The sequence below is a fragment of the Bombina bombina genome, chromosome 6 (assembly GCF_027579735.1).
Source record: "Bombina bombina isolate aBomBom1 chromosome 6, aBomBom1.pri, whole genome shotgun sequence".
NCBI lineage: Eukaryota > Metazoa > Chordata > Amphibia > Anura > Bombinatoridae > Bombina > Bombina bombina.
In genome coordinates this window covers 778,054,926-778,068,661 of record NC_069504.1, presented here as the reverse complement: position 1 = coordinate 778,068,661, position 13,736 = coordinate 778,054,926, and the positions used below count along the sequence as shown (strand labels likewise).

General features: G+C 45.4%; 1 protein-coding gene across 1 annotated transcript in view; it reads left to right on the top strand.

The window, feature by feature from the left end:
* The window catches only part of PLEKHA2 (pleckstrin homology domain containing A2), a 607,368-nt gene that overhangs the window by 139,454 nt on the left and 454,178 nt on the right, over nucleotides 1-13,736 (top strand). The window lies entirely within an intron of this gene.

The window sequence follows — 13,736 nt, the reverse complement described above, 5'->3', positions numbered from 1 at the left end:
CACCGCTACTTTTTTACAGTAGATCCTTCAACTGCAAACATCACTCATCTAAAGACTCCAGCTACTTGATTTTCCTTTTGGCAGATTCCCCACACAGCCCTCTTTCCCCTTCACAAATATCCCCCCAGCACAGTAAATTTTGCTCCTCTGTGTTCCCCCTCATTAGGAACTTCCTACATGATTCCTTCCCACATCTCAAAAATGTAATTCCGACACCTAACCACCCAGGTTAAAGGGACACTCAATAAAAATAAAACTTTCATTATTCAGATAGAGCATGCCATTTTAAACAAATTTCAAATTTACTTCCATTAACTAAATGTGCACAGTCTTTTTATATTTAAGCTTTTTGAGTCACCAGCTCCTACTGAGCATGTGCAAGAATAAGTGTGTATGCATTTGTGAATGACTGATGGCTGTCACATGGTACGTGTATGCATTTGTGAATGGCTGATGGCTGTCACATGGTACAGGGGGAGTGGAAAAACACATAACTTTTAAAATTGTCAGAAAAAATATTTGACTACTCATTTGAAGTTCAGACTAAGTGCTATTGCATTGTCTTGTTATCTTGCATTTGTTGATTATGCAAATCTACTGTGTTGACTGGTCCTTTAACTATATATAGTCACTTAAAAATAAAGTAAATGAATTGTGAAGTTTGGCTGAAGATTCTTAAGGTCAACAGCAACAGGTCTTTTTGTTATTTTATCTTCACTCTCATCTGCATCTTCTTAGCGTGGGAATAATGTTCAAATTTATCCTGCTCCCTTTTCTGATTATTTAATCACTATAACCAATTTGAAGAATAGATAGTGTCAGTTTCACAGCTCACAGCTATCCACACTCCTAATTAAGCAATAAGTATCATGTGTGTATTCATTGGCCGATAGTTATCAAGGTCTGGCGGACCTCATCCGACACTGCGGATCAGGTCCGCCAGACCTCGCTGAATACGGCGAGCAATACGCTCTCCGTATTCAGCATTGCACCAGCAGCTCACAAGAGCTGCTGGTGCAACGCCGCCCCCTTTAGTCTCGCGGCCAATAGGCCGCCAACAGGGGGTGTCAATCAACCCGATCGTACTTGATCGGGTTGATTTCTGGCGATGTCTGTCTGCCTGCTCAGAGCAGGCGGACAGGTTATAGAGCAGCGGTCTTTGTGACCGCTGCTTCATAACTGCTGTTTCTGGCAAGTCTGCAGGCTCGCCAGAAACACGGGGCATCAAGCTCCATACGGAGCTTGATACATAGGCCCCATTGTGTTAATTACAGAAAGCCAATTTGTAAAGGCACTCACATTTGTGAAATGTCAATTGTTTTCTTAACCTAAATAGCCAAACTTACACCTAGATTACAAGCTCCGCGTTAGCCTTAAAAAGCAGCGTTAAGGGGTCCTAACGCTGCTTTTTAACGCCCACTGGTATTACGAGTCAGGCAGGAAAGGGTCTACCGCTCACTTTTCTCTTACATGGTGTATCCAGTCCATGGATTCATCCTTACTTGTGGGATATTCTCATTCCCTACAGGAAGTGGCAAAGAGAGCACACAGCAGAGCTGTCCATATAGCTCCCCCTCAGGCTCCGCCCCCCAGTCATTCTCTTTGCAGCTCTAACAAGTAGCATCTCCACGGGAGGGTAAAGTGAATGTGGTGTTAGATTTGTAGTTTTTATTTCTTCAATCAAAAGTTTGTTATTTTAAAATAGTGCCGGTTTGTACTATTTACTCTGTGGCAGAAAGTGATGAAGATTTCTGCTGAGAGGAAAATGATTTTAGCATGTTGTAACTAAAATCCACTGCTGTTCCCACACAGGACTGTTGAGCATCAGAAAACTTCAGTTGGGGGGAACAGTTTGCAGGCTTAACTGCTTTGAGGTATGTTTCAGTCATTTTTTCTAGTCAAGACTTAGTAATGCTAGAAGACTGACAAGAATCCCCATGTGGGAAAGGTAAGCCATATTCTGAGACTTAGTATAGAAGGAAGGCTTATTTGAAAGGGCTCAAACACTGGTGGACACTGTTAAGGGGCAATCGATTATTTTTTTTACAAAAATCTTTATATTACATTTGAAACACTTTTTTGGGGTTTATTCCGCATGGCATCTATTTAGACACCTATTTTGGCTTGGGAAGGCCCCACATCCCCAGAGTGAAGAGGGAGGGGGCCTGAAATTCGCGCCTCAGTTGCGCAGTTGATTTTACAGACAGCTTCATGCAGCTCCATGTGAAGAGTCCAGAGATTACTTGAGGACTTCAGAGAGGCTTATTTTTGATTAAAACTAATCCCCAAGGAAGGTAGGGCCACAGCAGAGGCTGTGGCATGGTGCTATAGTTTTGCTAGCTTTAATTTGCTCCAGTTTGGGCAGTAAGGGGTTAATTGACTTGAAATTTGCTGTGCAATCATTTCAAAGCATTAGGATCATATGGTGAAAATTTCATAAAGATTGGATGATTTTTGGAGATTTAGTAAAAAAGTGTGCGCTTTTTATTATTTAAAGGCACAGTACCGTTTTTTCAAAAATTGTATTTTACTGTATTTGAGTGCCGTCTAAGTCTGTTTAACATGTCTGAGCCTACTGATAGACCTTGTTATATGTATTTAATAGCCATGGCGGTACCCCCTTTACATTTGTGTTTAAAGTGTGCTAAGGTATCTAAACATTTTAAAGACCATGCAGTGACACTTAAAAATGTAGCCCAAGATGATTCTTTAACGGAAGGTAACGAGGATAGTCCTCCTTCCTCTCCCCATGTGTCGACACCAGTTACGCCCGCGCAAGCGATGCCTAGTACCTCTAGCGCATTGGCCCCTATTACCTTACAACAATTAGCAGCAGTCATGGATAATTCCCTTGCGGCATTTCTATCCAAACTGCCAGTTTTTCCTAAAAAGCGTGATAGCTCAGTTTTAAGAACAGAGGATGAGCAATCAGAAGTTTTGGATGATTTATCTGTTGTACCCTCACAACACTCTGAAGGGGCAGTGAGGGATGTACTGTCTGAGGGAGAAATTTCTGACACAGGAAAGGTTTCTCAGCGGGCAGAATCAGATTCCTTAGCGTTTAAATTTAAGCTGGAACACCTCCGCATACTGCTTAAGGAGGTTTTAGCTACGCTGGATGATTGTGACCCCATGGTGGTCCCAGAAAAGTTGTGTAAAATGGACAAGTTTCTAGAAGTCCCTGTATACACTGATGCGTTTCCGATCCCGAAGAGGGTGGCGGATATTGTGACTAGGGAGTGGGAGAGACCAGGTGTACCTTTTGTCCCCCCCCCTATCTTTAAGAAAATGTTCCCCATAACTGACCCCAGGCGGGACGCGTGGCAGACGGTCCCTAAGGTAGAGGGAGCAGTTTCCACACTAGCCAAGCGCACAACCATACCAATAGAAGACAGTTGTGCTTTCAAAGATCCTATTGATAAAAAATTAGAAGGTGGGGGGCGGAGCTAACTGCCAAGCAGGATAGACGCATCTTAGGAGAGCTCTGCTCTAATTTCACCAAAAAACTTAAAAATAGCTGAATTAAGTTATTAAATTCTTCCACAAATGCGGTACTGACTTATACCCCAAACAAATAGACAGTTTATCCTGCCCTTTGAACGAAGAAACGCCGACAGGGGTTAAGGAACATTGAGCACTCAGAGACCGCAAGCACTCGTGACAGTCGCCGGAGGGTCGGGGCTCCGCTCCGACGACTGGAGTGCTAAACATGCAAAGATTTTAACTTAAGAGCCGGCATTCTGACTCCACTATAATACCCACCATCCTAACGGAGCACAACCGGAATTGAGCTGCATTGAAGGCCTTGTGGGGCAACGGAGATCGGAACTCACAAATAGACGGCGACCCAGATCGCACTATCCTACCTGCCAGCAGATCGCAGACCAGCCCGACATCATCATCGGAGAAGAACGCAAGTTAGGAAGCCTGCAGGAGGAGACCCGAGAGTTTTTTCCATCTGCTCATTTGGCGCGCAACTCCGCCATCTTGCCTGGTGTCTCCCTTCTTCACGGGCTGTAACTCGGTTGCGGCTGGAGACATACTAAACAGACGCTCAGCCTACCCGCCGGGAAGGAGGATCTCAGGAGGGCAGCGAGACCGGACTAGCTAAGGTGAGAAACACCCGCACCAGCCTAAACACTCCTCTTACTGGGGATCCCTTTGGGCCCGAAACACACGCCATACTAGCACTAGCTGGGGAATCCACATAAGAGGGCTCCGGTCACAATCAGACCTTGATGATAAGGCTCTCAGCCCAAATAAAGGAAAGGGGGAAGCCGCAAGATAAGGGGCAAACTGTATTCTCTTTTGCCAAAGACTGTATTACTAGGCCCCACCTGCCCTCCGGAGCTAGCAGCTAGGCACCTGACCACCCAACAGAAAAATTATTAAGGAGAGTTGAATTTATTCCTAGTATTGCTATCCAGACTCTCCCTTCAAAAGAGCTTACAAGGTTGAGGCTTTGAGGCCCCATTAATCAAGTGGAACTAGAAGAAACAGCTCACTTTGTCCATAACAAGAATCACACTCTTTTGTGATTGTTTTTATGCTAACAAGCCAGGATCCCTACACAATATCCCAGGAGCTGAACTTATTTCCCTGCCAAACTACACAAGAGGAACATACCCTATTTGGGTCCTACAGGATATTTACTGCAGTCCATACCTTTTACCAGCGTATGGGCAACCAAAGACTGGGACTTCAGATTGTATACTAAGCTCTCCCTAGGGGCATTGGCTCATTAATAATCTTTTTTGCAGATCTACTCCAATACAAATTAGCCTTAAATTCCTTAATCCCATGCTCTGAGTAATGACTTAAGACATTAAATGCTTTACCCTTTGTTTTCTATTTAGCTGCTGCGTCAGCCAAATGTTCTCTGTTGCAAACAGAGTGGAGTGCATTTACTTTTACTGAATTGCTACTAGGGTGTGTCGTTCCTTGGTTTATGAATTTTGTTCATATGAGATAGTTACACTAATTATCTTTGCCTTTTCTAGATACTAAGATACCCATTAGGTTTGGTATAACACACTGACTAACTTACAGGTTTGCCTATCACGCCAACACAACATACCCCTGGCCAAACACATCTAGGCCAGCCTAGAACTAGAACACTCCCCTTTACTGCACATTCACATAGAACTCACCCCTTTATACTCCAACATACTTACACACACTCCTCACGCACACTTAGGCCACACCACACTGCCCTTTCATTAGCACAGACTGTAACTCGCCCCATTTCTCACACACGTGATTCAAGAGAAACACTAGAATATTTGCTGAGGCCTACTCTGGCCATTATTGTATTGCATTGTATTGGTTCATTTGATAGGTGAACCCCAACTGGCCCCCCCTTTCCGGCCCTGCTTGTCTGGGCTGGTCACTTCCCTCTCCCCTTTTCCCTTCCGCAAGGTCGTACCCCCTATTCCCGGGCCAGGGGGGCACTTAACACAATTTTACCCATAAATTTTGGAGTGGATTGGCCTTTGACCTGTGTCTGGGGGTTCTCGCCGGCCCTCGCCCCCCGGTGGCGGCCTACCCTTTTTTGCAAACTGGACCTGTGGTCATTTAATCCCTAGTAAGGTGGCCGTCATGGAGGGGTAGGGGTCGGGGAGACCGTCCGGGCCCCTCTCTGTGTACTGTTTAATGTGATTACTTGCTCATGTTCTTATTTTTGTACCTCCTGTGAATCTAACCTCTGGTGCCATCACTAATCTACCTGCCCTGTGTCCGCTTTTGCTTCACGGATTCTCCTTTTGCCACAATTTCAAAATGCCTCATACGATCAGACGAACCACTAAAACACCTGGTTCAGTGAAAAAAACGGTGATAGATCACTTCTCTCTACCACGCAAGGAGCTGGAAGATGACTCCAATGACGGCCTGAGTGGGTCAGAATCTCTAGGAGATGGTTCCCAGCATGATGCTCTGTTAAACCCCAGATCTCAGCACTTCATTACTGAGGATACCCTTCAGAAGATGCTCATTAACCAAACTCGCTCCATTACCAAAGAAATACAAAAAAATCACGCTGAGCTAAAAAAGGACATTTCGGAAATTGGTGAAAGGGTGGACTCTTTGGAAAGGCGGCAGGATGATATCGTTACGGATCAATCTAACCTTTTGGCCTACTCTGAATCTTTGGCTGACCAGCTGAGTCAGCTCGAGTTTAAACTGGCGGATGTTGAGGATAGGGCCCGCAGAAATAATATAAGATTTCGGGGTATACCGGAAGACATCACACCAACAGACTTGCAGGGTTTTCTCCAAGAGCTTTTTGGTAGCCTGTTGGGTCCTATGGAGGGCCTAACTTCCACTATTGAAAGAGTTCACAGAGCTCTACGCCCCAGGTCCGTCTCGCAAGAAAAGCCAAGAGACGTTATAGCCTGTTTTCACAGTTTCCTCTTTAGAGACAAGCTGATGCAGGCCGCCTCCCGCAAGCCTCAGTTGCCGGAAAAGTTCCAAACCATCCAGCTTCTTCCCGACTTGTCGGCTCACACCCTACAATTCAGAAGGCAGTACCAACCAGTCACACTGGCTCTCAGAAATGCTGGCATCAGATACAGATGGGGATATCCGTCCAAGTTGCTAATTACAAGGGACAACCAAACCCACATAATTTCTTCACTGGCCCAGGGCACTGTGTTGCTGGCACAGTGGGGTCTCACCAAAGGAGACACGACGGAACCCATTCCCATTAAGGCAAAATTGAGGGCTACTGCCCCAGAATGGACTGCTAAGGATCAGCGCTCCAAAAGGCAAAAAACGCAGCAGACACAGGACTCTCTGGGTCCCCAAGACCCCTCCCCCTGAATGTATGGCACCATTGGTCAACAACAGTATTAACCTGTCATCATGACCTAACACAGGGCCCATTCTTTATGGAGGGTCCTACTTTATGTGCATATTTGCATTACCAGTGTTTATATATGTTTTCTAATATTACATGGGATTAACCCAGCATAGGTCGGCCCACGTTGGGTCTAAAGTTACAGTTAATATAATTATTTTTTCCTTCTTGTAATCCATGTGCATGTTTGCATTACTAGTGTTTCTGCATGCTTTCTAACTCTCTATGTGGTCAACCCAGCACAGGTCATTCATCTCTAAACGAATAGGTATAGGATTATCTCCACCCTTTAGATAGCACAAGAATTTATTTTTTCTCAAACATGCTATGACTGATTTTATAATTACCTAGTCTGGATGCTTCGTACCTTACTCAGGTTTGTTATGGTTGTATGTACATTTCCATTGCTGGTTTCACAGGTATAATTTATGTTTATAGATTTCTTTGTATCCTTCTCGTGTGCACAGAGGGGGGCCGATAGTCTCGGCTCTCTCTCTGTTCCTATTCCTAGCTCCCCCCCCATATAGGTAGCCCACGCCAGGGTTCCACTTAGGTGAACTATTTTCACCTCATTTCCTATCACAACACCTCTGAACTGATTTCTTGTCCTAATTTCCCCCCCTAACCCCCTCTTTTCGTTTTCCATTCTACCTCCTGTCCCCAGGCCACGGCCGTGAGATGGTGCCCTCTTTAAAGGTGCTCACACATAATGTCAGGGGGCTTAATTCCCCCTTTAAAAGGAGTCTTTTGTCTCGTGAACTTAAATTTCACAATCCTGATGTAGTCTTCCTGCAGGAGACTCACTGGCAGTCGGGCGCCCCTCAATATTTTCACTCCCGTTCCTATAAAGTCCTGGAACACTCACCCTTCTCCAAAAAAGCTAGAGGGACGGCCATCCTGCTTCACAACAGGATCTCCTACGAGCAAATTTATGCACTTACTGACCCTCAAGCCAGATATACAATTCTGGTTTGTAAACTGGACCATGTTCTTCATACATTGGTCTCCGTTTATCTCCCCAACTCCCGGCAGCCTGCATCTCTCCGTGCTATTTTGCAGACGCTTGATACGATCAAGCAGGGGAGGGTCTTGATCACGGGAGACTTCAACATGACATGGGAGCCAACTCTCGATCGCAAACAGCTTCAAGCTGGCAGTAAACATTCACAAGAGACATATGTCTCTGCTCAATTTAGGGCAGTAATGTCACAATTTGGATACTTCGACATTTGGAGAAGTTTACATCCCAATGATAGGGACTTTACTCATTTCTCTATCCCCCATAAAACTTACTCCCGGCTGGACTACATCTTTTGTCAGGCTGGGTCTTTGGACTCGGTCTCCTGCTCCAGTATCCCCCTCTGTTCCTGGTCAGATCATGACCTTGTAACGGCAGGGCTGTTCCCCTCAGATAAAGTGCCCAGTAAATCCAATTGGTGCCTTCCTAGGCACATTTTGGCCGACATCCCGTTCAGAGAGGAATTAAGACGGGACCTGACTGAACTGTTAGTTTGCAATGACAACGGCCAGACCTCAGATGATATTCTCTGGGGCGCGATCAAAGCAACTATCAGGGGCCTTATCATTCGCAAACAAGGAGCTCTGAGAAAGCGAGCGGGCCTCACCCTTGCGCAGGCACACGCAAAACTCAGATCCTTGGAATCCCTGAATCGCGCTTCCATTAGCCTCGATGTAGCAGCACAGATTGCTACAGTTAAGGAGCATATCAACCTCCTAGAGCTCCGCCGCACACAAACTAATCTCAGCAAACTAAAACAACTATACTATTACAAAGGTAATAGACCTGACACTATGCTTGCTAACAGGCTCAGGCATAAGCATAGTAACTCCCGCATTTCCCAGATCAATTATAATGGCAAGTTGCATAAAAGGCCCTCTCAGATTGGAGAATGTTTTGCGGACTTTTACTCCAAACTTTACAATATCGAAAAATCGGAGACTCTCACCCCCACTACTAGCCAGGATATCAGAGACTTCCTGGCCTCCGCTAACCTCCCCACTCTTACTACAGAGCAACAAGACGCTCTCACAGCCCCCTTCTCTCTGGCGGAAATTAAGCTAACGATAAAAAATCTAAAACCCTTCAAGGCTCCAGGGCCTGACGGCTTCTCTGCCCAGTTTTACAAGGTATTTGTCAATGAATTATCCCCCTACTTGCAGAGGTTCTTTACCTTAGCAAGCGAAGAAGGTTCCTTGAGGGAGGAATTCTTAAAAGCAGCCATAGTCACTCTGCCAAAACCAGATAAGGACCCTTCCTTCTGTGCAAGCTATAGGCCAATTTCTTTAATTAACGTGGACGTGAAGGTTTACGCTAAAATTCTTGCCAATCGTATCAGCAGGCTTCTCCCGCACCTTATAGGTCCGGATCAAGTAGGGTTCATTCACAGGCGCGAGGGGCCGGACAATACTAGACGTCTTGTCAATATTGTGTGTGAATCCACCAGAATGCAGAAGCCTTTCTCGGTTATCTCTTTGGACGCCGAGAAGGCTTTTGACCGAATTCGCTGGTCCTACCTGTGGGAAACCCTCAAAACCTTTAACTTCCCTCAGTCCACATGCAGGGCTATCCAGGCGCTATATTCTGCCCCGTCGGCTGTTGTTAGGGGTCTTGGCTTTCAGTCTGACCCTTTCAACATCTCCAATGGTACTAGACAGGGGTGCCCCCTGTCTCCGCTATTGTTTGCCCTTGCGATCGAGCCCTTGGCTGCCCATATCCGTGACGATGCGTCCCTTCCAGGGATAATGCTCTCAGGCACTCTGCAAAAAATTGCACTATTCGCAGACGATATCACAATCTTCACTGCGGACCCCGGTAGAGCTGTCCCCAGATTGTTGGATGTTCTGAGGACCTTTGGTGACCTCTCATTTTATAAATTGAACACTCAAAAGACAGAGATATATTGGTGGGGATACCCCCACAATTACATTAACAGTCTAAAGAAGAGTTATTCCTTCAAATGGTCACAGGAACAGGTCACACATCTGGGGGTTAGAATATCTAACAATGCCTCAAAAATGGTCAAGGATAATTACATCCCCTTGCTGTCGGAACTGAGATCCTTAAAGAATGCTTGGGATCACAAGTCCATCTCATGGATGGGGCGTATAGCCTCTATTAAAATGTCTTTCCTCCCTAAGCTCACCTACTTGTTTAGGTGCCTCCCTATCAGAGTCCCTATGCCACTCTTGCTACAGTTTCAGAGTGAAATAACAAAGTTTATTTGGAAGGGCTTGACCCCCAGGATAGCTCAAAAAAATCTGAAATTTCCTATACATCTAGGAGGCCTGGCTTCCCCTTCTGTGGTAAAATACTATGAGGGGGCTATGCTTACCCACATCTCCCAGTGGGGAGTTCTTCAGTCCCGTGATAAATGGCGCGAGATTGAACAGGCCTCTTTACCCCATAATGTCCTGCTCAAGGATATTATTTGGACTCCTCCGCATAGTCGCAGAATTCTAGGTATCAGCAATCTAGTCATCACAGAATGCCTTCATGTCTGGGACAAGATCCGGCATCGCCAACTAATTGCTCCCCATCCTTCCCCTATCACTTCGGTGGCTGGTCTGCTCTCTGGGTTGGCAGATACTCACCCGAACATATGGGCCAGACTAGGGATTCGGCGGGTCTCGGACTTCTGGTCCACATCACAGTCCGATGGCTTTATAGACCCAACTCTCCTGGGCTCCCCTGGGGACATTCCTCCGGTCCTCTTTTTTGAGACCATCAGGATTAAAAGTCTCCTGAGAAGTTGGGGTTTCCTCCCCACCGCCTCTCGTCAGTCCACCCCGTGGGAGTCTGTCTGGAAGACGGGTCACAGACTTACCCGGCCATTATCGTTCCATTACGGGACTCTCGATGGCACTGTCCCGCCTGAAATTGCCCCGCACTTGCAGATTTGGGATGCTTTACTGCACTCTCAAATCTCGGTAGACGCCTGGCAAAGGGCCATCCTTCTGACGAAAAAAACCCTCCATTGCATCACTATGTTCAAAACTTATTACAAGGTGATTTCTCATTGGTACCTGGTTCCCACACGCCTAGCAAGGATGTACCCAGGAGTGTCGCCTCTTTGCTGGAGGAACTGCGGTTTGCAGGGCACCATGCTCCACATTTGGTGGGAATGCCCTAAAATTACTTTCTTATGGTCTCAAGGTTTCCGCGCCCTTACTGATTTTGGAATCAGGATTCCGCCTGGCCCGCCTACTGCTTTGCTCCACCTGGGCTTACAGGATCTTCCTAAGCATCAAGCTATCTTCAGTACCTACTTATTGGCCTCTATTAAGACTAATCTGGCTAGGTCCTGGAAAAAAGAAAAACCCCCTTCATGGAACGAGATTGAGAGAACCATGGCCTTCTTATATACCATGGAAAAGACTATATATTTTGACTTAAACAAACTGGACATATTCGAACTTGCTTTGGCCGATTGGAAAGACAAGTTTGATACTTCCTGGAGCCCTCCTGTCACGTCCTAAAGCCTACAGCCTGACTCTTCTTGATCTATCTACCATCTTTCCCCATTTTTTCCCTCTCCTCTTCTATGCTCCCCCCCCTCCTTCCCCCTCCCCCCTCCCTAGACTTTGTTCTGATTTCAAGACATGTGTTGTGTCATATAGGTTCCTCTTAAGATATCCCATTTGTCCTCAGACTAATGAGAGATGTCATCTCTCCTTCAGGGGAGTCCATCTAATCTTATTAATACTGTACTGTTTTTTTATCTTTGGGACTCCTGGCTTTATTCATAACCACATACTCCTGTATGCCATTAATGTTTGTGTTTGGGACCTGCGTGTCCCTCATTGTTACTTCTATAAGTTTGAAAATAAATAAAAAATCTTTTGAAAAAAAAAAAAAAAAAAAATTAGAAGGTTTGCTAAAGAAGATATTTGTTCAACAAGGTTTCCTTCTTCAACCGATTGCCTGCATTATTCCTGTAACTACTGCAGCGGCTTTTTGGTTTGAGGCGCTGGAGGAGTCGCTCCAGAGGGAGACTTCATATGACGAAGTCATGGATAGAATTCATGCTCTAAAGCTGGCTAATTCTTTTATCACAGATGCCGCTTTACAATTAGCTAAGTTAGCGGCGAAAAAACTTAATTTATGCTTACCTGATAAATTTATTTCTCTTGTAGTGTATCCAGTCCACGGATCATCCATTACTTGTGGGATATATTCCCTTCCCAACAGGAAGTTGCAAGAGGATCACCCACAGCAGAGCTGCTATATAGCTCCTCCCCTCACCTGTCATATCCAGTCATTCGACCGAAACAAGACGAGAAAGGAGAAACCATAGGGTGCAGTGGTTACTGTAGTTTAATTAAAAATGTAGACCTGCCTTAAAAGGACAGGGCGGGCCGTGGACTGGATACACTACAAGAGAAATAAATTTATCAGGTAAGCATAAATTAAGTTTTCTCTTGTTAAGTGTATCCAGTCCACGGATCATCCATTACTTGTGGGATACCAATATCAAAGCTTAAGTACACGGATGATGGGAGGGACAAGGCAGGAACTTAAACGGAAGGAACCACTGCCTGTAGAACCTTTCTCCCAAAAACAGCCTCCGAAGAAGCAAAAGTGGGAAGCCTCAGTTAACTGTTTCTATGCAAAATTTAAGCCAGCCATGTGGAAAAATTAGGCCCCAATAAGTTTTATCACCAAATGTATGTTAAAAAACGATTAAACATGCCAGCAAACGTTTTAAAACACATTTTTATGAGAGTATATATCTCTATTAATAAGCCTAATACCAGTCGCTTTCACTGCATTTAAGGCTTTACTTACATTACTTCGGTATCAGCAGCATTTTCTAGTCAACTCCATTCCTTAGAAAAATATTTTAACTGCACATACCTTATTTGCAGGAAAACCTGCATGCCATTCCCCCTCTGAAGTACCTCACTCCTCAGAATGTGTGAGAACAGCAAGTGGATCTTAGTTACTTCTGCTAAGATCATATAAAAACGCAGGCAGATTCTTCTTCCAAATACTGCCTGAGAAAAAACAGCACACTCCGGTGCCATTTAAAAATAACAAACTTTTGATTGAAGAAATAAACTAAGTATAAAACACCACAGTCCTCTCAAGACCTCCATCTATGTTGAGGGTTGCAAGAGAATGACTGGGTATGACAGGTGAGGGGAGGAGCTATATAGCAGCTCTGCTGTGGGTGATCCTCTTGCAACTTCATGTTGGGAAGGGAATATATCCCACAAGTAATGGATGATCCGTGGACTGGATACACTTAACAAGAGAAATTCTGGTTTTGCCATTATGGCGCGAAGAGCGCTTTGGCTCAAATCGTGGTCGGCTGACGTGTCGTCCAAAACAAAACTATTAAATATTCCTTTCAAGGGAAAGGCCCTATTTGGCCCAGAGTTGAAAGAAATTATTTCGGATATCACTGGGGGAAAGGGCCATGCCCTTCCACAAGATAGACCATTTAAGGCCAAAAACAAGGCTAATTTTCGCTCCTTTCGCAACTTCAGGAGCGGACCTGCTTCAACCTCTGCAACCGCAAAGCAGGAGGGTAAAGCTTCCCAGCCCAAAGCAACCTGGAAGCCTTTGCAGGGCTGGAACAAGGGTAAGCAGGCCAAGAAGCCTGCGGCTGCTACCAAGACAGCATGAAGGGGTAGCCCCCAATCCGGGACCGGATCTGGTAGGGGGCAGACTTTCTCTCTTTGCTCAGGCTTGGGAAAGAGATGTTCCAGATCCCTGGGCATTAGAAATTGTTGCTCAGGGGTATCTTCTAGAATTCAAGGACTCTCCTCCAAGGGGAAGGTTCCACATTTCTCGTTTGTCTTCAGACCAGACAAAGAAACAGGCGTTCTTACGCTGTGTAGAAGATCTTCTAAAAAT